This window comes from Doryrhamphus excisus, chromosome 5 (assembly GCF_030265055.1).
Source record: "Doryrhamphus excisus isolate RoL2022-K1 chromosome 5, RoL_Dexc_1.0, whole genome shotgun sequence".
Lineage (NCBI taxonomy): Eukaryota > Metazoa > Chordata > Actinopteri > Syngnathiformes > Syngnathidae > Doryrhamphus > Doryrhamphus excisus.
The window spans coordinates 9,877,241-9,889,453 of NC_080470.1; the positions used below are offsets into that span (position 1 = coordinate 9,877,241).

The 12,213-nt window shown below is 40.3% G+C and overlaps 1 long non-coding RNA gene across 2 annotated transcripts in view; it reads right to left on the reverse strand.

Annotated features, from left to right (window-relative positions):
• LOC131130084 (uncharacterized) overlaps positions 1 to 11,367 on the reverse strand; it is a 90,502-nt gene extending 79,135 nt beyond the window's left edge. For both annotated transcript variants that reach the window (XR_009129950.1, XR_009129951.1), the window contains exon 1: positions 11,252 to 11,367. This is a non-coding gene — a long non-coding RNA (uncharacterized LOC131130084). The remainder of the gene's footprint in view (positions 1 to 11,251) is intronic.
• Positions 11,368 to 12,213: the final 846 nt, after the last annotated feature.

Genomic DNA, 12,213 nt, shown 5'->3' on the forward strand with positions numbered 1-12,213 from the left:
AGTACCTGTACATGTACAGGAAATACATATATCCACCTATTACGAATTACAAGCTCAACGATGTCTGGAGTTGCCAATAGCCTTTTTCACCACAATCAGTGGGTTTACCAGAGTTTTTTTTTTATTTTTTAAACATGGGTAGTCCAACAAAAAACATTTAATGACCAAATTTACACTACCCATGTTGTGCCAAGATTGTCTGCACTTAGTAAACGTGACGCCCTCACATCCAGCTTCTGACCACCACGGTTCACCACTTCAGACAAGTGTGTCTGACAATGACTACTCATTGTTCATCATTGTTTTGGTCCATCCAACAATGGCAGAATGGCAAATAATATAGGCAACTTTTACCCAGGCCAAACAGTCTTGAATTGAATCACTTGTACAACTTGTACACCTTCATAAATATCCATCTGCCTTTGTTAATATTAATGATTTTTTTTCAATGGAAAAATAAAAGGAAATTCCTCATCTTGCAATGTAAACATTCAAATATTTGAATTCTTTGGCGAATTCAACATGCAAATGTTGAAAAAAATCCACAAATGGAAGGTTCATGGAAATTGCTTCACAAGTTTTTACTGACAAACACACAAATGGTGATGTAAAAACATTACCTCTGCTAAAGACAATGAAATTGTACAAGTATGATATTTGTATGAACAGAAACTGCAGAAATTGGTATTGTATCTCAATTCATATTAGAATAATTATTTGGGAAGGATTAGTGTGTGAAAATTGCAACTCATGAATCTGACTTCAACTCAGTTGGTCAAGTTAATTGCAGATGAGGTGGTTGATCTAAACCAAATAAACAGACCATTTAAGGGAGACAATCCGTCACAGGCCAACAAACGAACAGACAGTCGGTAGGTCAGTTATATTGACCCGCAGACAAAGAGACAGTGATAAACAGGCGGACAGCAAGAAAGAGTTCCAAGGCAGACAAGACAGGACTGGCTCTCATTTAGAGCCATATGTGGAAGCAGTAGCAGGGAAACAAAATTAAGGTCAGGGGTCATGCAAGATTTGGGTTTCCTGCTTTCCACCCCTGTAGACCTCAAACAGGTCTTCTTCTACTCAGAAAGTCATTCAAGCTTATGGACTCATCTGTTCTCCATCCTCTAATGCCTACACCTGTTTCACCAGTTTTATTCAAACATCATGCAGCGATGCGCCCACACCTGGAAAAAATTTACACTCCTGACGTTTTTCTTGTTCTTTTTACATTTTTGTTTGCCCACAAAGCCATTAACAGTGAGCCGTACACAAGCAACCTATATTCTACTCTGCATTCACACATCTGTGCATGTACTTCATTCATTCTATTGTTTTCATTAGCCTTGATGCACATGTGGTTTGTGTATCTTGTAAAAGTGCGTGTCTGTGTTTTAGTGGGAGCAGCTCCCACTGTCACGCTCTTTATAAACACATCAGTTGGGTTGACAGTACACAGCAGGAGGGAGGGAGCGAGGGAGAGAGAGCCTCGCGAAGGCCAGGGACAAAGGTCTCATAAAAAAAAAGAAACTTTTAATTTATTTCCCTCCAAATTGGAAAATGCACGCTCACACCTGACTAAATCATCACGTGTCAACTGGAGACGGCCCCCCATTGCACGCTGATGAAACCCGATGCCAGTTTTGCTATGCGCACCCAAGCAAACGCCGGCAGTGAAAAACCCAGTGTCACACCACAAGTACACGCTACTCAATGGATTTTACAGATGCGACAGTCCAGAGAGTCCCTCCAAATCCTTACACCCAAGTCTACCCTGCTCCCGGTTTTTCATCCCGTGTGCCCCACTTATTCCTACGAACATGGCCTTTACATACCCTTCTGCTTCTTCCTACATCCTACAACAATATCCTTGTTCTTCACTCAGATTATTGTACATATGTACCCTATTTCATTCCATTACTTGTACTACGTATAGTAATTCCGTCCATTATCTTCTCATACGTTCTTGCTCTCATGTGTAGTCTGAAGTGGGAATGTATGATAATCACAAGTTACACAGAAACTTGGAGGTTGTAGTCAACGTTCACCCTAATTTTTCAAGTACCGAGCATATATACACAAACAACCTCTGTGAGAGCTGTAGAATCGCACCTGTCCAAAACCCGACAACTGAAGGAGCCAAATTCCATTGACGTCCAAACGTTACTGCACTGCACTCTACACTAGGAACAACCTTCATTTGGGCTGAGGTCATCTCATGTCTTGGACTAAAGGCAATGGGACCATTCCGTTCAGGTCGGTGAGATTTTTTTTGGCTCTATATCTTGATTTTTTGCTCCATAACCCTCAGGATCTTTTCAGAAATTTAAAATGACAGTCTTACTGCAGCCAACCTCAGCAGCAATGACATGCTGTGAGAGGCTTGCTTATGTACTGTAGCTCAACAATCCAACCGCGATCAAAGAGAGAAAGCTTTTTTCCACCATTTCCATCAAGAGATCATAACAGTGTGAATACCTGAGAGAAAATTACGCTGAATCCACATTTTTTAAAGGCTGAGGTCTTAAACTTTTGATCAGCCTATTTCAGTTTCATGCATATTTGAAATAAATTGCTTACTCAAAATTTATTTTGTCTTACTCCCATTTCTTTCTTTCTATACATTTTTAAGCTTGAGTTCCAACAGTAGAAAATGTGAACTATGGCAATTTTTCAACTGGTCTTGAAATTTTGATCAGGAGTTTTTGGTCGGTGCAAAAAAAAAAAAAAAAACAGACCCATGTCATTGCACAAGTGTTTTCATTTACTTTGATTAGACATCCTCTCTGCATCTCGTTCCCAGCACCCATCCACCCACCACGGGGCTCCCACGGATGGTGGGACTTTACATGGTGCAAGAACCTGCTTCTAATTTGAATGTATTTCAGGAGTAAAAATAAGGAGCTGCAAATTACCTTTATTTAGAGTTCATGCCAAATGTCAGGCATAATTGCCTCTTCTGCTGGGAGCTCCACATCCAGGTGACAGTTGATTTGTTTCAACTTTGCCCTCTCTTCTTTCAGGAAATGCACCACAGAGCCGAAATCACATCAGACCAATGGGAGCTGTCAGTAAAATATACTAGCAAGGTTTTAGATGGTTTTGTGAGGCTTACGTGACAAATAAAAAGAAATATGGCGCGTTTCCGCTTAGTATAGGCTTCCTAGGTGAATAAGATGTGGTTGACTGACAGCAGCTGCCAGGTTACTACCGTAACAGCATTACAGGTGACACTTTTTCTACACAGTGATGGTGGGCTACATAGCCCTTTTTCAATAAGTAGGTAAACAAACACGCATGTTGTTTTTTTGAAGCCTTAAGTGCTCTAAAGTATCCGCATTATGGGAGTAGGTGAAAGGAATGGTGAAAGGGGTTAGGAGGGTCTCAGTTTTTCCTTCATGATGAAAAGTCTAAGAGTGAAAGCTCTGTTATTTCCTATTGTCTGAGACAGAAGAGGAAATATATTTATAGCTGATATGGTTGTAGTGTGTGTGGGGGGCAGGGTGTGATACAGATACAATGCCAATTCCCTGTACTTCACTTCACCCTGAATTGGAACACAAGCCATTAAAACATTAAAAGCAAAAATCTACAATCGACCGGTGATGACATTATGGATGGGCAAAAGAGATGGGGGAAAATGATTACCGCTTCTGTCCACATCTTTATTAATACCAAGGATTCAACTTATGAAAGGGTAAAATACAACAGTTTGATGTGCACAATATTGTACTACAACTGTGACAGTGTATGAAAATAGAGGTAAAACTCAGTTTCCTCTTCATTTTAATTCCTGGTACAAAAGGTACATTTGTTTGGAAAAATATCATGACAACAATAGCTCATAAGTATAACATTTTTTGGCGGTACAATGCCATAGCTGTTGATGTAAGAACTTAAGTGGTTTTAGTTATTATCAAGAACATGACGGAATTGGCTGGATATAAGATATTAAATTAGATATTAAATTAAACTCTTTTTTTGTCATTTTATGTGTACAAACAAATGTGCTTTTAGTTGTACCAGGCATTAAAATGAACAAGAAACTGAACAAACAAGGGTGGTCTAGTAATTTATTAACTGTACATCATGGTGGTTTGAAGTTTGGTTGCATATTTGTCCCCAAAACATTTTATTTTTTTCAAATTTCTGTTTTAGACGTTGTTCACCTGTATGTGCACAAAAGGCCAAATCCTAGGCAACTATGGTGAGGTACTGAACGCCATTACATAACAGAGGAAGCCATCAGTCAGTGCAGTGATGTGGAATGGCACTCAACTATTTTTCCCCCCTCGGAGAGTTCCAGCTTCCATCCAGAGAGGGTGACGGACAGCACCATGAGCTTGATGTGTTTGTGCAAGCCTAAATCAGTTTAACAGCGGTGGTAATAAGTGTGTGTTTGTGTGTGTGCGTGTGTGTTTGTGGTTGTGCTCCCCCTGCCAATGATTCATTGTGGCAAATGATCAGCCTTGAACAAACAACAAGCAAGCCACCCGTCTGCACAAACAAGCAAACAAACAGAGACGACATACAAACAGGGCGTCAAGAGTTTGGGACGATCAATCACACACAAAGTAAGGTTACGCTACTTTATGCACCTATAATAACGAGTTCAATGCTTTTAGGGCTGTTTGTGTCATTCATCTATGATCCTCATCGCGTGAACAAATGTAGTTTAGAGTGTCTTTTTGTTTTTCTGATGTGTGGTTGCTATTGTGAGTGTGTGTGGGATGTAACCCAAGCCTGTGCGGCACAACACAGCAGCCTGTTCAAAGGCCTGTTTGTATTATTACAGCTTGTCCAGCTGCTCAGGACAGACAAACAAGACTTAGTGCTCTGGGCTGCAAAACAGACCTCCCTGCACCCCATTGTAGAAACCCCTGTGGCCCTGCCCAACCCAGTATTTTTGGCTCAGAAATGGACAAACAAAACGATTGCAAAAATGTATATATATTGCCAGACGTGATGGGAGGTTTCGTACAAAACATCTGAACAATGACTGAGAATGCAGCCAATGCAATAATTCATGACTTGAGATCTTTTTTTCCCATACTTGAATGATGGGAATGTCCATGACGTGAAGCTTTGTTTCAAAGTGATTTTCATCTATTTTAAAAAATGGGCGCACCAATGTTTATATAGTGGCTCCCTCTCTGCTCATTTCTCTCCCTAACAGTTTGAAAAGTGCTTATACATTTTTTCAGCACACTGTAATGAGTAACACTACCCTCATGTCAAAATAGTGAGACTCCATTCCACATTTGCTTTTCAAATCTCACATACTTCCCTGAGCAGTGATCCCGAAAACTAAATATTGCTCTATATACGCAGTGATCTACTTAAGAGAGCTGACGGAAATTAATGCCTGTATATTTAGCAGAGGTGTTTTTGTCGACAATATTTCTTTCAAAGTGTACTCTGTTGCCCTCTGAGGAGCTGGCTCCTCTGGAGCGCTCCCAAATGGATCTGATCGAGGTGATTAAGATCTAGTAAGCCAACCCTCTGGGCTCCCTCGCACCTCCGATTCTCGCCCCCGTCTCTATGCCCCCATTTTATCCTTTTCACCTCAATTTGTGCCACTCTTCCTCCCCTTTCCTCTCACTTCTCCATTCATCATCCATCCTCCTCCTCCTTCTTCTCTTCACCCTCTCTGACTCAGGGTCCCTGTGTGCCTGTATGTAACATCAGTAAAGCTGTCAGGCAGCCAGGCCAAGGTAAACAGCCCAGTGCTAGGTTCAGGGGTGACGGGGGCCTGAGATGTTTTTCCTCGGGAACCAAGGGACCCCCGGAGGCTTCTGGCTGGGGCCAGGGACGAGGGAAGATGATCCCTTCAGTTGCCCCCACACACTGGCGAGCCTCCTACTTTTTGTCTCTGTCCTCCCCATCACTCTCTGTGTGTCTTCTTAGTCATGCATCTGTGTACACAAAGCTCATTTATCTTTTCAATAGCACACATACACACTTTCTAACCAAAATATTTTACAGCGGAACTTGTAAAGTTAAAGGCCCGGTTCAGAATTTCGGGAAAAACATGCTCCAAAAGTCAAATTCATCATATCAGAGTCAGCTTACCGGCGTGCTCACCACGTTGTACTTTACAGCTTTACTGTAGGTAACGTTATACAGTGCCCGGTGACGACATGGAAGTTCAGCGTGAAAAAATACGAGAAGCATGTTTATTTTTTAACATAGCTCGTCTTAGCCGTAAATACACATTCTCCATACACGGAACACACTCCTGTGACCGTCCTTGAGAATAAGAGTGCCGTTTGTTACATGTCTGCATTAACAAAACAAGAGTGTCATAAAAGTATCTCCATATACAGTAAGTACTGAATGGGTGACTACATCTTCCTTAATCACAAGCAGGGATTACAGTTTGTTGAAGATTTAGTAGCAATGTGTGCAGAGGCTGACATCCCATTAGAAAGGTTAGCCAGTTTGTTAGCAATAAATAAATGTGCTTTAAAATATGTGACAAGTGTATTTCCTTAAGGTTTGTAGCTTTTTATACAAGACTGATTAATTCAAATTTGATATCGTCATAAACGCTAAAAATATTGTGATATATGCTAAGGTCCATATTGCCCAACCCTGATGCATAATCTATCCACCTCACAGGCATGGAATATCAAGATTTTCATAAGACAGCATGATTGTTGCAGGTCAACTGGTCATTTGGGTACTTGCATGGCCAGCACACTCAACCCACATGTCACCCCTTGAGGATGTGTGGGATGCTCTGGATCGGTGTACATAGTATTGGAGGGATCATTATGGCTGCAGCTATCCAATATTTTCCTAATTGGTGCTCATGGCGCAAATGGCATAATCAACCACTAGGATTTCATTGTTGCCGCACAGCGGTGACAGCGAAGTTCAGCCTTTCAATTGATACACATCACAGTGTTCAACTTACTGTTTAGCCACATTTTTACATTTTGTTTTCTTTCTCTTTCGTTCCTTGCTGCTTTTTCTAGCCTCTTCAATCTGCCCGCATCTTCAAACACCTGCTTCCTTCTTCATCCAATGCACGGGTGATGTACACGTTGGTGACTTAAGCGATTCCTCAAGGCAGAAGAAAATGTTCTACTCTTTCAAGGTATTCAATTCGATTAATAGCTGCAGTCCTACACAAGATACTGACTGATTTTTTTTAATTTTTTTTAAACGCCCCAGACCACCCGCAATACAATTAAACTGCACATTTTGGTGTCGCCTTTTATTGTGGCCAAGCCTGAGGCCAATTGTTGTGTCATTCATTCACAAGCATCACTCCATGTTGCAGCATGATACTGTACAGCCCATGTTGCAAGGATCTGTACACAATTCCTGGATACTAAAAACATCCTAGGACTTGCATGGCTATCATACTCACCCAACATGTCACCCATTAGAGTGTTTGGGATGCTCTGGATCGGTGTATAGGGCAAAGGGTATCACAGCAGATACAGACTAGTTTTTGAACCCCCCCCCCACCCCGGACAATCCTCAATACTGTTAAACTGCACATTTTGCAGTGACCGCATAATGTGGCCAAACTCAGGCACACCTGTGCAATAATCATGCTGTCTCATCAGCATCTTGATATGCCACACATAGTGAGGTGGATAGATTATGAATCATAAATGATGAATGCTCACTCACAGGTTTAGACAGATTTGTGAACAACATGCCCTTTGAGTACATAGAAATGGTTTTAAATCTCAGCTCATGAGAAATGGGTTCAAAACAGATGTGATGCGTTTATAGTTTTGTTAAGTATAGTTTGAACACTGCTGACTGGCAATCTCAAAGTCTTGGATATATTTTTACGTCATTTTACTGTTTTACGCTCCCACTACCTTCTCCTGCACAACCTTTCTTTGCTTTCCCATGACTTGGAATCCATCAACGTCAGTGCAGCACCAGATGAAACATGCAGGGGTCGGTCAGGATCCTAGAAACACGCTTTTCTGCACATTATGATATCGTCGCACAAGTGATGACAACCTTGCTCGATCAGTTTGTCACAGTCTGGAATTCTTACAAACGTTTTCAGATTGTAAATATGGGCAACTAAGGTTAATAAGATGCTTGCTGACGTTGTGCAAACTCAACACGACAGCAGCCACGAAGCTCAGGAGGCACTTTTTTATGAGGACGCAAAAATCTTTGTCTCACTGTCGCACCACAGCGCACTTCTGGCCTTCACAATAAAACACTGTGCACTATATCCTGTCAGATGGCATCTAAAAAAATACCGGTGTCTGAAAGGGGGGCATGAGGCATCTTTCTTTAAATGATCATGAGAAATTACTTTTGTTGAGAAAATATTTTATATTTAATTTAGCACATTTTTATTACTTACAATGCATAATGCAGAAAGTGTTTTTTTTTTTTAACTAAGTGCTTATTTGTGAAAATTCCTCCAAAGGCATCATAATGAAAGCATAATGTGTTCATTCATTACATAAGGTGTGAAGTTTGAGGGAAGAGCTGTTGCTCTTGGTATCAATTGATACTGATATGGTTAATGAAGTGCTGGACAATATTAGTACATTAGATGTATAATAGATATATTAAAAAGCCACGATTACATCACACATTACCTGTCGTAGCCATTTAAACCCTTGTGTGTATGTTATCAGGCAAAAACCTCAATGGTATTGTTGGCTTTTGATCGGAGTCATGTGGGTAGTAATGAACTACAAATGAACACAAGGTTATTATAGTTATTAAAACAATGCATGTAGAGTTTATAATGGTGGTGGTTTGCCCCTACAAAAGATTTGATACTACAAATTAGAAGTCAACCTGTAGGGGAATGAATTGAGGTCAACCTTAGTGGGTCCACTGTAGTTTGGAAATCATGACAGTTGAAGACAAAAGGGGCCATGGAGAATGCCAAGGAGAAAGAAAAAACTGAAGGAATGAGTTTAATGGCGACCGAGGACAGAATAGAAGGAGAAAGGAGGTGAAGTGATATCTCTCACCTGAGTATGACCCTTCTCAGCCCCAGTGTGCTGCTCCCTCTGACAGAGGCAGATGGCCCAAAAGGAGGAGCGAGACACTCTTGGAAGAAGCCAGAGGTAGCAAATCAGAAAAGCAGTAAAAGCAGACCAAGGGGGACAAAGGAGACAGAAGGAGAGACATTTTTGGGAAGCTCAACTTGGTTTGGGGAAAAAAAAAGAAAAGCGTGAAGAGTGATTTAATGGGGGAAAACAAGAGAGAGAAACTTTAGAAAGAGGCTGGGTCCAGCCAAGAAAAGCATGTAGAATTGAATTAGGGCACAGGGAACACAACCAAGCAGGCAAAAAGCAGAGAAGAGCAGGGGTGCATGGAGAAAGAGGAGGACCATTACCTTTCTTACATTAGCCGTTACATCCCTTGGCGACTGTTGACGGATAAAAAAGGAGGAAACATCACAGAGTCGGCGGAAGGATTAGGATAATTGAAGAGGACTGTGAAAGGGCAAGTAGCTTCAGTGGGAAGAGAGGTTAGGACCCGACTATATTGGAAAATACTGTTGGGTTTAGACAATATGGAGCAGCAGGTGGCTACTGTGTTTATGAATGGCCAAAGGGTTGGGGTGGCATAGAAATTAAAAAAGAATGGATTTATCCAATCCAGATTCACACTGTTCCCATCATAAAACTTTTCTTAATCATACTGACAATCAAGTGTAATATAAAAAAAGTTAACACATAACGTAAATGACAAATGAAGAGGATGTAATAAGTCTCATCACAGATGCATACACTGAAGTCACAAGATTTATAGAGGACCTATTATACTAATTTTCCTTTGTATTGAGTTGTGGACTCCTATAGAGCAGCATGTTAAGCAGCAAAGAAAGTGTTCTAGTTCTTCCAGAATCTGCACCTATTCAGTTGTATTTCTTTGGATTTCATGGTTCCTGCAAATATGATCTGTTTTAATGTATTCCACTCATGGTCCGCCTCCGGGCACGCCCACTCTGGTGTGGTGGGTCACACTGCAGAGTGCATAGAAACACTTACGGTTTGTGCTGCAAACTTTATACGAGATGATAAACGTTGATTTATCATTTACCATCTGTCGCTAACGCTGCTAACCCAGCTACATTATATTTAACTTTTTCTATATTTATTTAAAAAAAGAGAATATATCATTTTATTTCAGTTGCTATTTTTCTATAAAATTGTTTACATTTTAATAAAACACACATATTTGGCTTTGACTTTTGTCTAAATTCATTTTATGGAATAAATATCAAGATATAGATCGTATATCAATATTCTACCTAAATATATCAGGATATGAGTTTTGGTCCATATCGCCCAGCCCTGTATGCAATGTTATTTTGCCCTACAATGTTTACATGCAATTACTTTTGTCATCTTGCACCTCCCAGTCTTCCTTGCCCCCCACAAGCCCACAACCCTCCATTTCCCTCTAGCCATCATTCTTCCTGTTCCGTCGCTGCTCCACATCAATTGCAAAATGCCACAATGGTCTGTGTCGACACACTGACAGACGCTGCCACCCGGACAGCCTGTCCCAACCAGACGGCTCACAACACACAGAGAACAGACAGACACAGACACAGGCCAAACCTTGTTAGCGCCAACTTCATGCCACCTCTGAAGTACTAACATCTTCTGAGCCTATAATGCACTTTGAAGTTGCCATTGTTTTTATGATGCAAAATCCTCCTTCCTCATGGCGATGATGCCTCTGACCACCCCGAGCAAGATGAGCCTGACCCTTGTATACAGTACACTTAACATTTCACTAAGGCCAGCTTTGTGAAACAAAACAGAAAAAGCACATACAGTAATGGGAGCTGTAGGTTTCATCATTTTGTTTTTCTTCAGTTAAGCATCAAATGGCCAACACACTTTCACGTCACTATCTGGGACCTCTTTAAGGTGGAGGTGGAAAGGAACATAATATGGGATCATTCTCATGTTCCATAAAACTAGGTTTCTTGTATTACACTAAATAAATGTTTTGTGTTATTGTCCTGCACGATACATTCGTGTTGAATGTAAAACTATTTATACCAAAGTGTGTGCTGGTTGTTTCAATCACAAACAGGTGCGACTAACCTAATTAATCAAACACTTCTACGTATAAAATTAAGGTTTCCTAAGCATCACTACTAGCAACATATATTTATTTATCCTCTGTTACGTTAATTTACGTGACAAAATGTGTTGTGTGCTATAACATTAAACACCAACATGACGCTGAGAATTAACACAGTACGTCAAACAAGCTATCTTACCAGGACATTTTGATGCCTCATGTCGCTCCTTCTTGGAGTTCAGTCTTGTTTTAATAGTTGCAGTTTACGTTTGTGATTCATCAACACTAGTTCGCTACATTCCTACATGATCTCCCCAGGACTTAAGACTGGCGCGTCGCTATCTGTCAATCAAAGTCTGTGAGGGCAGGACTTCCTGAAACAATGTGTTTGTTTGCTTGGTTATTTTTCATTATTTGTTGACATAAACAAAGGTTACCAACATTGATTTCATGCATGGGTTAATTGCATTTTAAATAAATATATTCTCAGATTTAAAAAAAATCGCCATTTTCTAAACAACCAAGGGTATTTAGCTTGTTTTAATAAATTACAATAATAAATGGGTTTCTAGTGTCAATATTGACTTTTCTTTCTTTTACATTTAGCTTGTATTTTTACTTTTTCCCACAATGCTTTGTGATACCGAAAGTCATCAATAAGAGAAGTACCGTTTTTCCCCTTTTTAATTCTTCAGGCAGCTACCTGGAAAAGCAGGTTGGCAGTTTTATTTGCCATGTAAGATATCCCATTAATTGATGTGAAATTAAGTGTGTTAAGTGTGGATTTGTATTGTATATATTTACTTGATGACTGAATATTTTAATTTCTAACCTGCTGTTTCAATTGCATAGAAGTTCTGATGAATTTTCGATGCTGTTTGTCCTCACTAGGTTTGCAAGTATGCTGGAGTCTATATGCCACCTGACTTTGGGTGAGAGGAGGGGTCTGTTGTGGACTTATTAGCAAACACAAGCAATTGCCTATGACCCTGAGATTTCCATGGGCCCTCAAACGTCTCAAATGAACTAATTATTGATGTTTTTCTTCTATTTAAAGTATTTCTTACTGTTTTGGTCTTATTTCACATGCTTAAAATTACAACAAAATTTGTAATCATAATTGTTTTGTCCCCTTCCTTTTTCATGCAATGGACTGTTCCA